Source organism: Motacilla alba, chromosome 2 (genome assembly GCF_015832195.1).
Source record: "Motacilla alba alba isolate MOTALB_02 chromosome 2, Motacilla_alba_V1.0_pri, whole genome shotgun sequence".
Taxonomy (NCBI): Eukaryota; Metazoa; Chordata; class Aves; order Passeriformes; family Motacillidae; genus Motacilla; species Motacilla alba.
The window spans coordinates 134,839,993-134,861,817 of record NC_052017.1 but is presented as its reverse complement, the minus strand read 5'-3'; positions in this window follow the sequence as shown (position 1 = coordinate 134,861,817).

The window sequence follows — 21,825 nt, the reverse complement described above, 5'->3', positions numbered from 1 at the left end:
GGGGGAGAAAATCTGGCAGGAGGAAAATATCTCTTCGTCTATATCCAATCTAAATGTTGAAGAATGTCTGCAGCCCAAGGTAAGAGAGAGGAATATGGAATTAAAATAACACTAGCTAGATTATATAAAAACACTTTTTAAAACACAAAGAAGATATTTCATGAGATGTTTTTAAATCCTAGTGCTTGCATTCAAAGAAAATTTATAATTATAATTTTGGTACTATTCTGAAAATTAAACACAATTGACATAGGGTTCTTTGTTTAGGGAAATTCTGCTAGACTTAAATAATTACTGACTTCAGAGAACAACAGTTACTTCAGTGAAAGGCAGTAAATAGAAATAAATACTATATAAAAATGGTAAACTGCACTAGAAAGAGTTCTACATGAGATTTCACCTCTAATATAAAATCTCTTTAATACTGCCATCAAATCTGAAATGTTTTCTGACTTTCTCGTTTTTCTTTTTTCTTTGCTTACAGAACAATGAAAGACCAAAGGAAGCCCTCTTTATAGAAAATTAGTGCCTACAGTGCAATAATAAGTAATAAGTTTGTGTATTGACAAAACCATGTTAATCAGGTTAATATTGTCTATAGACATAAAATAATAATATAGAATAATATAGTGCATTAAAACCAAGGTGTTAGTAGAACTACTCGCATATCTTCATTAATTTTCTTTTTTCTGACTTGTTTAGCAAAATAAAAAATTACTTAGAAAGTGAAGCCTATGAAACATTAGGTATTTGTATGCATCCCACATATCCAAACTTCATTTGCTAATGAACTAATGACATTTAACCTGCTCTTTTAGTTACCATGCCTTTAGGTAGGCATCTAGTTTTTCCAATGATTTATCTTCCTGGCTCTGCACGATGTCCTGCTGTTACAATGCTGCCTCCTGCTATCACAGGGAATGCACAGAAGCTCTTTCACCTCTCTGAAGATAATTACAGGATTTCAGTCTCCAGAGCAACTAATCAATGTTCTACTAGTTTTCTGGAGAACTCAATTTTCCTTCAAGAAAAGAATTAAATTGAAAAGGATAAAAAGAAAAGTCTCATTTCATTTAATGCAGTAGTTTCAGAATATCTATACATTAAGGACAACCAGTTTAATAATTCTGGAAAAGCTAATATTGACTATAATGGATTATTACGGAAACACTGTGGGTTTCTTAATTGTTTATCACTGCACTGTATGTACACACATGCTGATATACAATCCCAGACCAATAATATATCTTGATTGATATATTTCTTATATTCTGAAAAAGTCCTATCATTACCCAATTTTTAAAGTAATATTAAAAAGCAACTCCAAATTTTAGCACTATATCCCCTGCTACAAAATCTGTTCACATTTTTCCTAAATATAATGTGAAATTAAAATATGCTGATTTACACATTTCCATCTAAGCACAAGCTTAGTATCTTCCACTATGCTTATTTACATGAGTAGTACTGTAGTGCTTAGGTTCCTGTACAAACACAAGTTAATGCTGAATGTTGCCAGCACCAAGTATTACCAATGACTGTAGAAAATAGATTACGTCAGCTGGCTAAACCACAGATTGCCTCTTTCCAGGCCACAATTTTGAAAGGAACAGAAAAGGCAGAATTAAATTAATGAAGCAAAATAATTATATTAGATAAGGCAAGGTAATGCTTCCCTTTCTTGCTTCCTCATGGATTATAGAAATAGGAATAGGGATGAGCACTCTTCCCTTTTTATTTCTCTACTTTTGCGTTAGCTCTCTGGCAGATAGCATCTATTTTATTTATGCCATGAGTAGATATGGGGAATAAGGTGGCTAGGTTTGTCTCGGAGGGGACATTGTCAATTATGGGAAGAGGAGAGATAATGATATTGTGATTTACTCTGTTGGAAAAAGAGAACCTCTGGCTCTCAGATGATCTTGAAAGACAAAATTCTCCAGCTCTGTTGGAAAGGAGCTAAGTAACAAAGGTGAAATGGCCTAACTGCTAATGAGCATGGTGGAATTAAGTCAAAGATTGTACTTGATTCTATGTCTTGTCCATCTGCCTGAAGAAAAAAGTGAAGAGTAAATTGTAAAACTGCAATAGATCAAACTTCAGTAAGATTTGTCACAGTTGGTGATTCAGTCAGGGATCCATTGAACTGCCTAAAGGAAGATGTCCATGCTTTTTTAATTCCCCTAAATATCTGAAACAGTTGCATGGGACTCAAATATGGGAAATGAGACAATTTCAGAGACTAAACAGGATATGTGGGTCATCTCCAAGCAGGATAAATTTTTCCAGTCAGGCTAGTGAATCAAGTCCCTAATGCTTAATTTCATGTCTTGTAAATCAAGAAGCTCAGTGGTCTTTGATATGTACACCATCCCCCAGATTCTGAGTCTCCAAATTAAAATATAAATACTATTCCTTTTTTATGACATCAACTTTATATCCAAAACCTCACCAGATATGTGTTGAAAACATATTCTCTTCTGCCTTCCATTCCATATGCATCAGCACTGTGACTTATATACTTGCTACCTTGGGGAAAAAATGCTTTTCTGTAGGAGAACACTTAGGAGAGGGTTAGCATCTCTCTCCTCAGAAGAACAGATTTTTAGATTTTAAAAATATAACTTGAGGCAACTAAGTTGTAATTTAAAAAAACAATCTCAGTGAAATTTTCTATATCACATCCCCAAGATACAAACTAGAAGATTCCAATAAGGAAATTATTTGAAAAAGGCAGAAACAGGTTAGACCTTAAAAAAATTTACGGAAGAAACCGAGCTTATTGCAAGTGACACAGGTGAAGTTGTAGAATTGTTCAAACTGAACATTTTCTTAGACCCAAAATTACCTTGTGGACAAAAAGAAGCACAGGAAATAGCTGGAGCAGGCAAGACCTTCCCAGGATTCTGGTCAGGAAATGTACTAAGTTCATGGTTCCTCCTCAGTTTTTGGCTTTTTTAGTGCCCCATGCCTTGCTTCCTTCTTACTGGCTCCCAGCCCTGCTTCTGGTGCCACCGTGCCCAGCTCCAGGGGGCAACATGGGTGACTGCCTGTCCTATGGTGACTGTCAAGTTTATCTGTGACCATCACAGAGGTTCAGCGCAGGCCAGACCGTGGTCCTGTGGCCAACAGTTTGCTGTTAGAGCTAGCTGGCAGCAACTCCAGCCCAGGGAAGCTCTGCCACAGGCTGAGCACTGCCCTGGCAGCCGAGGTTGATACCTGCTGCCATTTTCTAGTGTCAGAACTCCATTTGCTGACCAACCAGCGAGTTATGGTGTTTGGTTACAAATTTAGCCTTGAATTTTCTTTAAATATAGAGCTCTCTAGGTACTGTTTAATGATGCGTCTCTGAAGACACATCAACAATAACAAATGTTGGTGCTGCCTGTATTTGCACTCTTTTGACAGAAACTTCATCTTGTAGAAGTCTGAACTGACTGCTGACCCCTTCTGTAATGCTCTGCTGCCTCTCTATTCCTGCCTACTTTGAGCACTTTCTTATCTATGAAGATTATTTAAGCCTAACTTGTTATGCATTCTCTTTTTCAAACCAATGGTTTGAAAGTAATTTCAGTACCAAAACCACAATGCTGCAGATCAATGAAATGCACAAAGTTTATTCTTGGCCTGTCCACACACAACAGGTGTGTTGGTCTGTGGGATACAGATGGCCATATGTGTTGACCTTCTAGTAATGTAAATAATGTACTGACCTGACCTATCACGTATGATAGGTAGATGAGAGTATGAGAGCTCCTTTCTCTCTGTTAGACATTTTGAAAGCTTGTGATCATTTAAAGTTTTACTGAGCAAGAGACAAGGAAGGATGTGAAAAAACACATTGTAGAGCGGCTTGTTATTCAAGGTGATGTAGATAGATGCTGTGAAAAAGAATATGCATTGCTGTTGATTTTTAAAAGTTGCACACCTATATATATTCATCTTCCAAAATGGAGGAAAAGAGATTAAGGAAACTAATGTTTTTCAAGCTAGACACCAAGTCAAGTTTCATTTTCTAAAATAATTTGTGAATTCTGTCAAGATATATAGAGCAATAAATGAAACTGCCTTTTGCTCTTGCTAATCTGGAATGATGCAAAACCTGGAGAAAAAATACAGTACAGTAATTTATATAGAGAAAAGGGGAGGGATTTTACTGAAAGAATGAGCAGCTGTTATATAATTTATTGATCAACTATAAATAATTGTTGGTAAGTATTCGTACTTTTTTAACCTCTGACATGACCTTAGTTTATGAAAATGTCTGCTGGCCTCACCTTCTGATACTACTACTGGTCACACAACAAAATAAGAACCATATTGAAAATAAAAAAGACACGTAGATAGAAATTTAGCATGGGCTGATTCCTGATGATGCGAATATTAAACTGAGATAAAGTGAAGATTCTTTTCCTTGACAATTCCCTACATAATTTTTCTAACTCTGCTGAATGCAAGGACAGCTCCGTATACATAAGTAGGTGAAGAAGCAGACAGTGTCTACCCTTGCTCTCCAAATAATCAAAAACCCCGAAGATGGATGTTTGAGGCTGGTCACTTCCAGCACCAATAGGAACGCTTCTGCCTGACTTACCAGCAGTCCTGGTTTACCTGGAGAGGTACTAGCTGACTGGAGTTAGCAAATATAAGGTTGTGGGAATAGCGCCAAAAACCTGGCATCTTAACCAAGATTAGAACAAGAGAATATTGACCCTAGAGGCTTTGCTAATCTGTGTGTGTGATTGAAGGTGCTGTGGGAAAACTGTTTTGGTGGAAAATCCACCATATGTTTGTGTGACTCACCGTGATCAAAAACAATCAAATGCATGGAATGCTTGAGACGCTTTGTGTGTAACTAAATTAGCAGAGGCCCTAGGGACCAATCAGAAGGCACTGGTTTAACTGAAATGAAATTAAAATAGAAGGAAGCTTGCATGGGAAAGAGGGAGAGAAAAAACAACACCTGGAGAGGTCAAAACTATACCACTGCATCACTGTGTCTTTTTTCCCATCACCAACATGTTTATTCTTTACATTTAGAATTTTCTTTACATTTGATATCATCCCCAACATAAGATCCATTTACAGAAGGGTTCTAAGGAGAATCCAGGGAACTACAGGCCTGTCAGCCTGATCTTGCTGTTGGGGAAGGTCTTGAGCTGGTCATCTTGACTGCCAACACATGGCACATGCAGGAAAACAGGGGAGCAGGCCAAGCCAGAGTGCATTTATAGAACACAGGTCCTGCTTGACCCACATTAAATTAAATAAATTAAATTGAAATAAACATTTCTTCATAAACAGGGTTCTAAAGTATTGTAACAGGATGCCCAGGAAAGTGGTGGAGTCAGTATCCCTAGAATTATTAAAAAAATGTGTGTATATGGCACATGAGGACATGGCGTAGTGGTGCTAGGTTGATGTTGGACTTTATGATCTTAGAGGTCTTGTCCAAACTTAAAGATTCTACAATTCTGTGATTCTACGACCAATGGGTAAAATTACTCTGAATTGCTAATGATAAAAGAAATTTCATTAGGTCGCCATTATGAATGCTTCACAAGTTTTTTTTAATCAAGACAGTATCAAAGAAAATGCTCCTCAATATTTTGGAAAAAGAAGAAAAAAAAAAGACAAATAACAAGCCAGACTTAAAAAATAATTTGTAGCAAAGATTTAAAGAAGATGCCAATATTGTTACAAGGAAAAATATCAAGTCAGGATGTATCAATGGGTTTAATGCTACAGGCTTTTGCACATTATTGTATTCCATGTGCTGTGGTATTTTTTAAAATATGTAACTATTTTTGACTTTCAGATATTGTATTTGGCATCATTAAAATCTATAGCTGTGAGCCCTGATGAGGGTAGAGAGAAATGATGAGGCTCCATCGATACCAGAAGGCTAATTAATTACTTCATTCTATACCACACTACACTATATTACATTACATCTAAACTGAATCTGCCAAGCACTCAACCCTGCACACAACTGCACAACAACTGCACAGAAACTCGTAACTGTCACCCGACAGTCCCCACACACACACACACTTGGCCCTGATAGGCCAAGGGAACAAAACACCATCACTTTGGGTAAACAATCTCCACATTGCATTCTACTTTTGCACAAACATAGGCACAGCAAATGATAAGAATTGTTTGCCCTTTCTCTGAGGTTCAGAGAATGTGAATCTCAGAAATATTCTTGGGAAGAATTGCACCTTTTTTTACTCTGTGAAGAGAAATGTGGCTACACAAAATCAGCTGCAAGCTTTTTACAAGCTCTTCTTCAACAAAAGCAAATAAAAATAAATTCAACGCAAGGACATAGAATACAGGACAGATCTCCAGACTGGGAATTCTCTTTTGAAAAGAGTGCCATTGCAATAGGTTATCAAGCCTCATTTATCAAGGCAGTAAAAACCGGACTGACCATAAAGAAATGCAAAAATGTATCACACCAGTAATTAAACAATCAAATAGTGTGCAAAACTTAGTGGGGATAAATTCCAGCTGACGTACATGAAGAAAAAAAACCCAATCCTAAACTAAGACAGCAAATCCTGGATCCAAGATTGCTCTAATTACTATGAGTGAATTATTGGAGTTAAGATAGTTAGCTTTGTAAACACTATTTTAACATATAACTGTAATACAAAAAATATAGTTCAGCTTGCATTCCTTTCCTAATATTGGACAAAACATCAATTTTTTGTTAATCCTGTCTGTAGTCACATGTCATAAGTGATATATTTTAATGGAAAAGTTGTCAATCAAAGGCAGCAAGGGTGTATTGACTTCTGTATTAGACATCAGAAAGTAAACCTCACTTTGTTGAGAAAAAAAAAAAAAAGGATAAATGAGAAGAACTATACAAGAGGTCTACCAAAAACATATATCCTGGGGAGATTGGGTGGGTAACGATTATTGTTTCTCTTTTCCAGGATCAGCAGTGGATAAAAGAAGCATGAGAGATAATCGAAAGGTGGACTCACAAAAAGTCAAAGGAGATGAGATGTCAGGTGACTGAGCTGTGGACCTCAGTGCTAATAGAACTAGCTCTGAAGGAGAGAAAGAGGAGCAACTTTTTGAGGGTTACTAAATACATAGAAATCGAGTCTCAGACAAGTAAGCCTCAACTGAAACAGATCAAAAACTGGGGGAGTTTTGAAGGGAATTTTCATATGTCCTTACTCTATTCTTAAATTCTTGTCTAGATATATATTTATATATATATATAGATAATGGCACTTTTGGCCATTATCAAATGCAAATGCTCTGCTAGACCTTTACCCAGTAAGACTGTACTTAAAGTACTGTGTATTTATGACAAACAAATGTGATTGTTCTCTGTGGTCCTGCAGTATTTTATGCAATTCTTGGCTATCTAAACAGTGGAAGATTGCAATGAGGTAAGAACAGCAGGGATTCTGCCCTTGAACACTTGAGCTGTTGCAAAAGCACTTTATCTGCTTTGGTCAAAACCTCAAGAAAAATAGATTGCAAAAGTGAAAAGTTAGAAAAGAATGTGTGAAAACCTTTACAGTAATGGATTAAAGAAACTCAAGTGATACAGGAACAAGATAAAGAAGTCTTCTGATCACTGTCAGCATGTATATATACCGACAGAAAAGATTTTTGATGAGTACTTGAACTGGTTTTGTCTGAGATAGAATTACATCTCCTCATGTTAGAGTATTGAGCTAGGTTCTGAATTGTGCTGGAGACAATGTTGGTAATTCAGAGGTGTATTTGTTATTGCTGGGCAGTGCACAGAGTCAAGACCTTTTTTGCTTCTCACCTCCTCCTACAGCAAATAGGCTGGGGGTGTATGAGATGTTTAGAGAGCACACAATCAGTACAGTTGACTCCAACTGACTAAGGGATATTCCATAACACATGGCATCATTGTCAGCATACGAATTTGGAGGTTTGGAGACTGTCTAGGCATTGGTTGGTTGGTGGTGAGCAATTGTTTTTATTTCCATTGCTTGTCTTACAATCACAGAATCATAGAATCATTCGGGTTGGAAAACACCTCCAAGATCATTGAGTCCAGCCTTTGACTGATCACCACCTTGCCAACCATGGCACCATGTGCAACAACCAGCCATTTCTTGAACACCTCCAGGGATGGTGACTCTGTCACCTTCCTGGGCAATTCATTCCAACACTTGACATCCCTTTTCATGAAGAAATTCTTTCTGATGTCCAAGCTAAACCTCCCCTGGTGTAGCTTGAGGTCATTTTCTCTTCTCCTATTACTAGCTGCCTGGGAGAAGAGGCCAATGCTCATTTTGCTATGATCTTTTTTCAGGTAGTCTTTCTTGGGTTATATTTTCCTCTCTTTGCTATTTTCCTTTTCATGACAATATTATTACTATTGTTGTTGGTGTTGTTGTTATTATATTTTAATTATTAAAAATTCCTTGTCTTAAACCATAGGATTTCTCACTTTTGCACTCTCAATTCTGTTCCCCCATTCCTCTGAGAGTGGGTTGAGCAAGTGGCTGTGTTGTGCTTAGTTGCCAGCTGGAGTTAAACCAAGACAGTACTAACCTGTTAGTGGATTATCCTCCTCAACTGAAGCACAGCACAAAGCACCAGCTAGCTGCCTTGCTAGCTCCTCTTTTGATGCATGAAATATGATCTGTACAGAGTATGTAATTACTGTATATCAAAGCTATTAATTTGACTTTTTTGTAGTTTAAATCATACATATTGTTAAGAAAATAATATATTTCCAGTAAAATGGATTTGTTCAGACATCAAAGAAAACCCTTTATTTGTGAAATTTTAATTAAATATGTTCATGTGTTATAAAGGTACAGGAAAAGAAAAACTTTGAAAACATGAGAAACAGACAAGTGGATCTTCAGAATTCTGGTACGGACTTTAACCATATGTTTGTACTTTCAAATAACAACTTATAATTTAAAAAATAATCTCACAACTGAACTATATTGATATGTTTAGGTTTTCTAGTCTGTTTGTAAATGCTGTATGTAGGTTGCTATAAACAAAATCTAGAGTATGTAACCCTCTGCAAGTTAATTAACAGTTATATGTTAATATCTTGTGATTGGGAGAAGTGTAATTTAAAAGAATAAAAATAGCAATCAGTGGAGAAGATGAAGCATATTATTTATAGGAAATAATATCATTATTCACTTCTTCTTACTAAAGAGAAACTACTGTATTTTTTCATTCTAGAAGTAACCACACTGTATTTTACAATCTAATATAATTCAATCATCCTATCCATATATTGAAACTGCCTATTTATAGAAAGAAGAATTAGTAGAGAAACACATCTTTAGAAAGGAGCAAACATGTTAAAAGATATAAAGTATGCTGAGCCTTACAACAGGACATCAAAGAAATAAATGGTTGGATTAAATGTTTATCTTTTAGTTCTAAAGCACAACTTAACTTTCTTTGCTCACAAATGGTGATCTTGATGAGAATAATAAATCTCTTTAGATGGGAGACAAAGTTCATATTTAAAACTATGCAATTCAATATGGAGCTGCCACGTAAATGAGTTGCCTGACAGAACTGGAAAATATAAGGTATTTCTTGTGAAAAAACTTAGAAACATGAGTAGGCTGCAAACGACAGTCGGGGGCAATGGTGTAAGAACTTGTGGGTGGAGACAGTTTAACCAGTATAACAAAAGCTGTGTCCGTAAGCAAGGGAATTAATTCACCCCTTCCCGTGGGCAAGCAGGGGTCCAGACATCCCCAGGAAAACAGGATTACTTGGGAATCACAGAATCACAAAATCGAGTCTAACCTATCACCCAACACCACCCTGTGCACTAGATCATGTCACTTGGTGCCAAGTTCAGTCTTTCTTCACACACCTCCAGGTACAGTGACTCCACCACCTCCCTGGGCAGTCCATTTCAATACCTAATTATTGTTTCTGTGAGAAATTCTTCCTGAAACCTCCCCTGGTGCTGGTTGTGTGCTCTTGTCCTATTGCTTGTTTCCTGGGAGAAGAGGCTGACCTCCTTTCAGGTAGTTGTAGAGAGTTAATAAGGTCACTTATTCCTCCAGGAAGAGGAATGTCATAGCTGCAAACGTCCTCCCTCTTACTTCTTCTACCCCCCAAATTTATGTTTTATATTTTGAGCGTGACAGCAGATGGTCTGGGATATCCCTGGGATATCTGGGATATTTACCCTTTCAGTAGATTTTGATGTTCTACTAGGTAGGTAGAGACCAGATGACTATAGAATAAACATGGGGTGTGGGCAGACAATTTGTAAAGAGATTGTCTTTGCAGTATCAGTAAAGACCATATATGCTTATAATAATAGTAAAAGCATGATTCAGCTTCCCTGGAAGAATATATGAATCTTCTCTCCCACAGTAATTGAGTTACATCTTCAGCTATCATAGATCTTATTTGTAAGGGCAATTTTTTTGGAGAGAAAAGTATAGATTAATCATGAGTGAGAATTTCAGGACTGACTTCAGTAAAAGAGATAGCAATCATCTAGACTACACCATTATCTAAATGCAGCAATCTGGAAAAATGGTGTCATGACAATGTTATCGTGGGCAGACATTAAATTAATATAGTCAAAATTTTATGCAGGAAGAATAACTTTAGTGAAGAATGAAGAATCTTGTCTTGCATACCAGTTCCAATACAAAAATAAACAAAGAGTGACTTGACCTGTCAGAAAGGTGTTGGTCAGAGTATCATGGAATAATTGTTATCTAATAAGTATTAGTGTTCAGACTTCTACAGGAGTAATGAAGAAAAATAACTTAGTTTGTTAATGGCAGGATTTTTTAAATTCTTTTTTATTTTATGGTTTGTTGTTTGTTTTAATTTTGTCGCTCTTTGTGTCTGTGCTTACTGAAACTCAGCTACTGTCATGGGCAGCACTCAAACACAAAAATTTTCTTGTGAGATTGGCACAAAGTTTGCTGCAGGTCATAGATGGAGACAAATAGGTATTTTGAGTAACTGGGAAAACAACACCCCAACACAAACCCAAACTAGTTTATGTCTCAGATGACCAGATGTTTACTTGTGGATAAACAGTTCTCAATATAGATTCACTAGACAAAATTTAGCTTCCTAATGAACAATTATTTCATCATTTGCTTTAAATTCATTATTAGATATGAGAGTACATGCAGTCACTGTGGAAATAAAAGGAAGGTTATTTTAAATATAACTAGAAGAGGGTTTGGGGCAGTTCTCCTGTGTGAGCAGAGGGCAGGGGCTGCTCATAGCCAGATGTGGCTGGTCCCACCTGCCATGATGAACTCAGCTGAGCCCTTCAGCCAAGCTGGTGGTGATTCTGTGGTGAGATAATTTTAAAAAGGCAAAATGCCAGAAATCAGAAAGGACTAGGGGAGGAAAACAACAAACACAAGAAATGATCCTGTGCCCTCCAAGGTCATATATGAAAGAGAAGGTGGAGGTGCTTCAGGCACAAGGGCCATGAGTCCCCTGTGGTCCATGGGAAGATGACCTTGGGGCAGCTGTAGCTCGTGGAGGTCAGTACCAGAACAGGTGGATCTTTCCTGAAAAAAATAACTGCCATGAAGAATCCATGCTGGAGCAGATATTACTGAAGTACCACTGGTGAAGGCTGGTGAAGGACCCATGTTGCAGCAGGTTTATCCTGAAGAAGGGCTCCCATACTGGAACAGGATAACAGCCTAAGGAAGGAGAGATTAATTGTTATGAACTGAATGTAATTCCCATTGTCCAACCACCCTGCACCCTGTGGGGAGGATGAGGTGGAAGAGAGTAAGAAATGAAAAAGTGAAGAAAAGACTGGGGAAGAAAAAATGTCTAGGGGAAGGTGCCTTCGCCTTCCAAATCTAATTGACAATACATTTAATTAATATCCATGATGTCTTGACTGTTTCTCCCTTAGTGGTAGAAGCATTAATTGTTCTCCATATCTTTATCTCAGTTACTGACTTTTTTCATTTTATTTTCTCCTCTTGTCCTACTACAGAAATAGAGTAAGAGAGTCACTGGATGGATACCTGGCAGCCAGTGAAGGCCAACCTAGTACAGTAGCATGTGAAAATATGGTAGGGTAAGTGATCCTTAAAATCAATTGGAAAAAAATACAGTAAAAAATTACATTTTTTTTAAACCATTTCTTTATAGATTTCACTGTGTGTGAAATACTTGCAGGCCTGTTTTCACCCTCACAAGACCTTTCTGACCTGATGTTTCTTAGTTTACCTGTTGCTATATTAAATATTTAATATATTTTTAAGTTTCAATACAGCACGCTCAATTAATTAGCCATTAAATAACTAGTTATAGGGTATCACAATTGGTAGAAAACAAGCTTGAGTCACCTATGGTAGCTAATTCTTCATTCTATAGGATGATATCTGAGGGCAAAATGGTGACCTGTGCCCTGGGAATAGTTTTAATTTCCAAATAAACAGTGTTTTCCTCCAATTAAAACATATATCAACTATCTTGTTTCTTCAGACATGTGCTTAAAAATACATGTAAAATTTTTTCCTTGTACTTTATATCATCCGGCATATTTGAATGTAAAGTAATGGCACAAGAGAAATCACTTATCTGTTTTTCAAAGGAATCTACTATTCCTATCATAGTGAGTGTGCTATTCTGTAGGGAATCGCTAAATGGATTAAAAAGACTGCAGGAAGTTTTTTGCCAACATCTTTATTAAAGGCAAGAGAATTCATATAGCTTAATTCAATTACTCAAAGTACTCAAACACTGTGCAATGAGCAAGGGAATGTGCCAAGGGATACAATTCTGGTTTCATTATTTAATTGTTTCTTCCTTTAGTTAGTATCTAAGTAAATTTAAAGATTATACAAAGGGTTCTTAATACCAACATTAGATATGGAGGTTCAAGATATAGCTATCTCAAATAGTACTAGCTAACTTAATAATAAATAAAACCCCTAAATCCTTTAAAATAGCACCTCATCCCTTGGTTAACCCAAAGTGGCTAACAAAGCGGCTATAAGATTTTACAATTAAAGTTTATACATTCCTTTTTCTCTGAAAATTGATTAATTTTAATTGGATATTAATAAGAGAGAGAAGCATGTATATGTATCCATGAAGAAAGTACTTCAAAGATCCTATTAATTTCACATTTTATACAAAAGGCATCTTCGTTTCCCTAAATGTAAGAGGCCTGACTATGTGCCTTTAAAATCTATAAAGTAATTTTAATAAGAATAACATATATTTATTCTTTACTACAATAATAAAACAAAATGTAATTTACCAAGAAAAGATTCAATTAGAATGTGGTAGCTTAACCTTGGTATATTTCTGACCACAAATAATACCACATCATACCTAGTGGCTGGTGTACCTTGACTCAGAGGTCTAATTCTGAAGGGAAAAGGCAAGCAGTTTCAACTATTGGCTAGTAGAAATGAAGTTACAGCTCCAGTCTTCTGCCTTTTTACTTACTCCCTCTCTACTAGTTATTTCATGATGCAAAAAGGTATTTCTTTACAGTATGAGTTTATTTGAAATATAGGTATACCAAATTAGGTATAAGATTTGGCAGAATACCATCTTCTCCAAAAACCTGAAGTAGCAGACATATTAATTTAAGAATATTGAGCGGTCTGTGTTTATTTCTTACGTCCAATTTTGCTTCACAGATGAGTAAAGTTCTGTCTGAAAAATCTGCAGAGGTACCTTCAAACCTGAATCATACAGTGATTAACAAAATAGTCACACTTTTTTTTTTTCCTTCTGTGTTCAGAAATCAGCTGTAACTTCACGGCTGTTTTAGAATACTACACATAAAGAAAACAGTTTTGTACTTTCAGGTTTGATGTTTCATCTCTTTTGCAACAATATTATTCTTGTACACAGTATTTTTCTCTTTAAATGACAAATTTTTTTTGAAAAATTTTGAAGCTACCATTTGCATTTTACAAACTTGACCTTTATTATTGCCACTAGAAGAACAAAATTAAGTTTCATTAGCATTTTTTTCTGGCAAGGACCTTCAAACAGCAGTTAAAAGAAACTGATTGAGTAGGTGTGCACAGATGTATAGCACAAGACAAAACACTTTTCTTTAGAGCAAACAATAGGACCTTAGTGACACTGATCTGGTACAGCTCTCATTAATGGACCTGTCACTTTCCCTATATTTTTTTTTAGTCCATCCTTATTTTAACAAAAAAGTGAAATCCTTCTCCAATTTATATGGCCAGAATAAAGTTAATCCTAAATTGTGACACTGAATTCTCTAAACTATAAATTATTAAGGAAAAAATAGTTGTCCAAAAGAATAGATTCTAAAGACATCCAACACAAGAGCATATCTAATATCTGCTGCTGAAAAACAATAAATTACTAGCAAATGATAATGGAGTAAGAGATAGTGTTGGGTTCTTTCAGATATTTACTAAAGACATCATTGTACTGAAAAATCTCAGAAAAAAATTGAAAAATTAAAAGCTAGAAACAGCATGAAAACAGTGCTCGTGGAGTCTTAGGAATATAAAATTTTGTTTCACATTTTCAGAATGAAATCATCTTACACCATCTCATAAAACATGATCAATGATGCTAAAGATCTAGGAAAACTTACTGATAAAAATTAGTTTGCAGCTGAAGGACAAGACTCAAAAAATTGGTTTTGATAACATACCAAATGATCTAGAGTTTCTGCCTGTAAATACCTGCTAAAAGGTGCACAGAAAACACCAAAGAAATAGCAAATATTGATCACTATCAGAAAGGTAGACTTTTTTGGAGGACGTGCCATTTTTGAAGTTCCTAAATATTTGTAAGTGAAGGATCACAAGAGGGTAACCTCTTAAGTTTTATTTCCTTAAAAATACAGTACCAGAAGCTCCAGGGAAACACAGAAAAGCTGAGTGCACATATTTTGATGTTGCATGATTGTTTACTACACACTTACCATACCAAACAGGCTGTTCATCTTGCTCAGACAGTGCTGTTGCAGTGTTTAACCTTATTTGCACCTCATCTCATTTAGCAGTCTCTGTGATGTCTGTAAACCATATCTGCAGCATGGGAGAAGTCAGTTACGCAGACAATTTCTAAGGTACCATATAAATGTTTCACATCTGAGGAAAGAGTAAGGAAAAGTTCTTTTCCACCACCTTTCCTTTTCTCGTGCTTCTGCTGTCTTGTACTGATGTATGGAGCACACACAGCCTTGCAGATAGGGAAAAGGAAAGGGATAACATTTCACTAACCAAGAAGCCCATCTTGATAGACTTTTTTCAGCCATGTTATCTTTACATTTTCTATAATGTTTTTCATAAATGTATGCACACACATATATATCTGCATATTCATCTCACATTCTTAAAGCAGTTCAGGTAATTTTTCTACTATGTCTTAACATTAGGAACACTGATTTCTTCTTTGAAAAAGAAAGTCCCTCTAGTAGCACTAAGACTGCGTTGTTTTATCTATCTGTAAATGTGCTATGGGCTCTCAGGACAAATACAAGCCTTAGTGACCACATGAATCACTTTTATTGGAAAGTTTCAGTAAGAGAAAGAAGTAAAAAGTATAGCAATTTAAAAATATTTTATAAATGAAAGGTAGTACTTTTTTTTTTCTTAAATTTCCATCATATATTGAATGAAAATAAATAAATACAAAAAATGATACATCATTATCTGGTAAATTTTTCTATGCCAGGGTATGAGAAATGCATGTCTTGCTTCCTGACGTGTGTTTATCCAAAAGGTTGGACTATGACAGGAGTCATGGATACATTTCAAGTGAAGGTGCAGCCTGGTCTAGTGGAAGGTTCCCTGACTAAGACAGGGCAGTTGGAACTGAATGATCTTTAAAGTCCCTTCTGACCCAAACCATTCTGAGGTCCTGTGAAGATGTATAAACACTTTCAACTAATTCAAAGTGAAATACTTTCAATTAATTTTTCATATTTTTCAATACTGCTTTTAGGGCAGGTCATAATTGAAAATTACAGATTTGTATCCAGCTGTTTTCCCTAAATCTTTTCCAATTTAGTAATAAAAAAATATTCCCCCTTATGCATTCTCTCCTGATTTTTTCTCTTAAAGCATTGGAATCCTGTGAACCACTTGTTTAATTTGCAACCAAGAATATCTTACAATTTATTATAAAGCCAGAAAACTTCTGGTTCTGTAATGATTCCCGTATCTTCACTGTTTTTCAGTAGTTTCTCTGTTGAAAGTCATATATTTGAGAAGACAAATTTGCCACCAGTAACAAAAGCTGCAAAGGAGTGAATTATATATAATTTTTGAAGAATATATTTCAACATTGCAAATGCTCTTGAGCTTTGAGTAGAAATTTTTGTATCAGAAGTCACTGAAGAAGAAAAGATGAAAGTTTTATCTACTATAGACCTGTTCTTTAAAGCCAACAGAAAAACTAACTTTTGAATATTCTTTCTTCTTTTTTTTTTTTGATTGTATGAGGATGTGTTTATCTGTGCATGACCTGTAAAATAAAATAAATACTGAACCACAAAAAGCTTACAGGCGATCTGAAATGTCAGTGCTCACTGTAAAATGCTGGAAAAAAAACCCAAAAACAACACAGTACTAAGTGATTAGGAGAATTAACAGAATAGCAACATAAAATTTTTCACAAAATGAAATTTCTATTCCTACAGAAAAGGGCTCAATTTACAGTATTTCCATTCAGAAAATAAATCTTGGAAACATAATAGTTAGTTTCCAAAAATGACAGTTTAATATGCAGAAATTTTAAGTATGACCTAAAAAAATTAAAAAAAAAATTATTCTACAGTCTTGAAAATTAAAGAATGCATAGAGAAGGACAAGAAAATATGCAATATTTTTCACGCGAATACAGATAAGTAGTCTAGGATTTTTTACTTTGGCAAACATAAGAAGCAGAAGATATAACATAGGTCTGTACATTGAATAAAAAAATAGGCAGTGATGACCCATTTTTTTCATAATTCAAGGATTATTAGGCAGCCAGTATTATCAAGCAGAGCACTGGCAAAAAAAGGAAACATTTTCCAAAAACCATCTAAATAATTGTGTAATTCATTTGACATAAAATATTCTGGAGCTCAAAAGTGTAAATGTGTCCAAAATCAACCAAAATCTTAAACAGAAAAGCTTTCTCTCTTATTATTAACAGGATGGTCCAAGTCCTGCCATTGCTGGGACCTTTAAGAAAATAATGAAAGTTTTAATTTTTACATATTTTGCTACCACATTTTTTCCTAAATGTCTTCAAATGGCTTTCAGGCAGAAGGACTGAATGATCTTTGGCTTGACCCAGAAATCAACCCAATGCTATTCAATTCTTATTTTCTTTTTTGCCCTATTTGTCAAAGATGTATGATGAAAATTTCAATTTTTCAACTCTTTTAGAAGCTTCATTGCAGTGTCTCAGATTACCTATCAAAATTTAATATGACTTAATAATACTTTGAGTCTACTTTTTTCTTCTTTTTTTTACATTACACATGTAAAAATACTGCACACATACAGTATCTTAATACTGTATTTTAACAATAAAGAAAAGAAAAATAATTTTCACAGAACTTCAAAAAGATGAGTGGAATAGAATAAGTGAATGCTTGCTGTATTTTTATCCTCAATAAAAGGTGTATAAAATACCTTAATTTATAGCTACATCCATACATGTGGACTAACACTGACTGCAAATAACTCTTTTTAAGTAAAAAAATATAAGGAACTTCTTTTGGTTATTATAGTTATTTATTTGCTTACTCAGAAAGTATGATTAATTGTAAAATTCACTTTATGTTTCAAATTAATTGACTTTGAGACTTTCATTTAAAAAAAAATATTATCAAAGTTTTTAGTGTTCTGCTTTCCTCCTTAATGATATTTTCATGTCACAAAAAATTATGGGTCACTCCTTATGCTAACCACAGGATAAAATGCTGGTTAGGTGGTACGAGGTAGACTCATTCAGTGTGACTGTAATAACTCCCACAAAGGACCATATTGACAAAGATACTGAGCTTTCCAGACTATTGTTCCATGCACAGTAGTTAAACTGCAAATTGACTTTGACTTCCCATTCTATATATAGAAATGTAAGAAAAGGGAACAATAAACATGAGAGTGGCAAGAAACTTTTGGGTATAATTTCATGTGTGTATTTACCCCAATGTCTTGTTTTCTGCATGCAGTACCTGAATATCACAGAAGCCATAAAATTGAGAGCAAAAAGTAATGGAAAACCCAGAATAAGTCACTTTATTCTTTATATGGATATGTATCTACATTGTAGTTAATACATGTCTGGAGATTTTTTTAAGAGTTGCTGAGATCTTGAGTATGCAAAATAAGCTTTTCACTTCACAAAAGTCAATATTTCAATTAAAATGCAAGAAGACTTTCAAAGAAGTCCATTGTGACCAATTAATTAGGTTTAGTTAAAACTTAAAGTCTACTGCCTTCCTCTTGCTAGTACAGAGAATGATGAGACATCATTGAATAAATGGGTGAGTGTCAGATAAGAATTACATAGATGTTAAATGAATTCACAGCGAGAAAGAAACCTTTCCAAGGATACAAAAACTCTACTGATACAATGAATTAATTTGAAGTTATATTTGTTACACTACTGTTTTAGTAGTAGAGAAAAGAAATATCAAAAATGAAACAAAACAAAAATTTACCTTTCCAGTGAGTCAACGTTCTAAGGAACACTAGGAGAAATGGAACCAGGAACAGCTGATCCAAAATATTATGAGAAAAAACATTGCCAATCAAAATTCTTCACATGAGTATAAATTATATAAATGATAACTTAACTTATAAATACATGTAAACACTTTTCACTATAATGGATTTCTTGCAGCTCAGTGATCAGAAAGGCATTACAGATTGCTAACATACATATAAAAACATAATATTCTCTTGGTACCGAGCACAGTAAGTGTATCAGCACTTCAGTAACCATGAAAACAGCCAGAGTGGCATTTCAGGGAGATTTGTCATGTCATGTAAAAATGAAACCAGAAATCACTATTCATATATTTCCAAATGGAAGCAACAGTAAACTTTCACATCCTCAGGAGCAGAAATCACATGAGGATGTCATTGCTTGTCCAGAAAACACAAGTAAATCAATCGAAGAAGAAAACATTTCATCATGGCACCCTAAAACTCTGCTGATGTTGTTATTCAAGAGTTAAAAATTATGTACCCATACAAAAAGATTAAGAACCTATACTTCCAGCAAATGATTTAAAATAAAGGTGAAAATTGCAACGCTATCCCTTCATAATCTGTCATTGACCAGGCAGCAGAACTGGGCCTTTCAGCATTAATCTCAGGCAGTAAGGGGCAGGAGGGTGAGGGGCAGGCAGTGGACATGGGCCTAGAGATTATTTTCTGGACTCTGGAGGCTGCACAACAGCATTGAGAAAGATTTCTTGCATGTAACAGATTGAGCCTCCTTGTAAATGGTAGATATATATGTCTCTACAAGCAGAAGATAATAAGGTCAAATGTACAAGTACTTTTTAAAAAAACCTGCAAGTACCTTCAGTTTTTAGAAATTTTAGGTTGAACCAATAAGCCAGTAAATTTATCTCCCTTTGAAAGCTAAATCCAGCAGTCCTTTCTTTGGAAAATCTTGCCCAGGGGACTTGATACAGAACTGAGATGTTTATATTACACTACAGTTCAGTCACTAACATGTAAAAGAATGATTAACTCATACTACAGTTTCTTTTAATTCTTAGGACAAAAGTCACAGACAATCTGAAGTAAGCCTCTGGACCTGGATTTAGATCTGTAGTAAACCTTGCCTCAAAGCCTGCTTAAATATTTTATGATCATATGCATAATGATGTGGTCAGCCATGCCTTGGTGGTAAAACCACAGCAACTTGGCAGAGAGGCTTGGTTAGATAATTTGGTTTGTATATCTATCTATTTATTGGTTTCTGTCCTCAGGACTGCTCTACCAGTAAAATTATTTTAATAATCTGGAAGAAACAATTTATTGCTAATAGCAGCTATAAAGTATCTTAATAAATGTTGCCAAGTATTAGAAAGTCTGAGTCATTACTGAGAATAACTTTGTGTGACCTATGGTTGCAGCTTTTAATTAAACTCTCTCCATATTAACAACATTATCTTGCACCATATTTCTGCCCATATTTTATTTTAATGACTTGTATGAATCATGGTATGCAGATTTAATAGACATGAAACTTATAATGACCAATGAAATGTTCTGACCAAAATCGTTTTTTTCAGTTGACTGTCTCCTTGCATTAAGGTGATGTCTAAGTCTTCTGTTTTCCAGGCTGAACAAGCACAATTCTCTGTCTTACTCATACTTTGCCACATTTGCAAAGGTGAAAAATAAAGTGGAATTGCAGAAATAAACTGAGAGCATCAACTATTCAGTGGAAATATCTGGGGTGAAAGAAATGGCACAGGAAAGGTAAAACTGGGATTTCAGATCACCTGATGTTCATGCATTTCCTGTAGCTAGATCTGCAGCTTGTCTCATTCCAGACCAATATAAATATCACTTGGAGCTTGTCTTGCAACCATTCCCAGACCGCTTTAAGCCTCATGGAGCAGCCTCATGAGAAAAAAGAAATTTGATCTTGAGAGCTTTGAACAATGTGAAACATTTCTAAGAAATTTAACACAAATGAGGAGAATAGACAGACTGCATTAACTCACTGAGGTGCTGGAGATAGTTTTAATGCCCATCCCTCTTCCACAAGTTCCAGAATGGGAGGTAGAGTCAAACAGGTTTTTGTCACATAGTGACACATAGTGGTATGGTCATCTTTGTATAGTCAGATAGGGTATAGAGTGATCCTGATAAATTTGATCCATCCAACACCATCACCAAATAAGACTATGTTGGGAATTCCTTCTTCAGGATCAAGTAATACAGGTTCAAGGAGGAATTTACATTTCAAGAAACCTGGAAATAGTTTTATGCACATCAAGTAGGATAAATAAAAAAATAATTTTTTAAAAGTACTTGAGAAATGAGTTTGTGAGGTGCCATAAAATGTTTCCCTGTAATGTGGACACTGAATCTCTTCTGGAAAACTACTGAGAGATTCAGAAAATGGTGGCCCAAGTGCACAGAGTAGTGGTAAAGAAAAAAGGCAAAAGGGAAAGGTTTCTCTTTTTGGAGTCTTTGTTGTCTTCCCTTAGAGTGGTGAAAAGCTTTCATTAATAGTTCTTTAATATTAACTTCTGTTCCTTGGCATAGTAAAACATGTATCGTGCCTCTGGTGGCAGTCCTTTTTGTATCACTCTGCCAATAATTTCTCACCATGGCGTCTTACACAGGGAACTAAAAATACTTAAATTTAACTAACTTTTCCAAGGTTACCAAGCAACACATACATAGTGAGAATTAAAAGTAAGGAAGAAAAGCAATTCAAAATATTTTTAATTCATAATTTGAATGGATAATGTTGACCTTTTTACCTAGTCACGTGCACTGTTGTATGTATTTCAGTGTTGTCATCAGTCATTTTGAAGCTTCATATTTTCATACACTATCATTTGCAAAAATTAATGATTGTTCTATACAATTGTGATTTTTTCCTAAAAGCTTCCTTTAAAAATATTGAATATGTTTCTAAAGTATATTCTCCTAAGAGCTGCATTAAGAGATGAAGCTTTAAATTTAATATTATAAAAAGATAAATGTATCTAAACCAGAAAATTATTCTCATACTTAAAACTCTTTTTAAATAAAAGCATTTTTTTAAACAAAGGAATACTATATGCAACAACCTATGAGCTCAAAATAATCTGTGGAATATTCCTGAAGGATT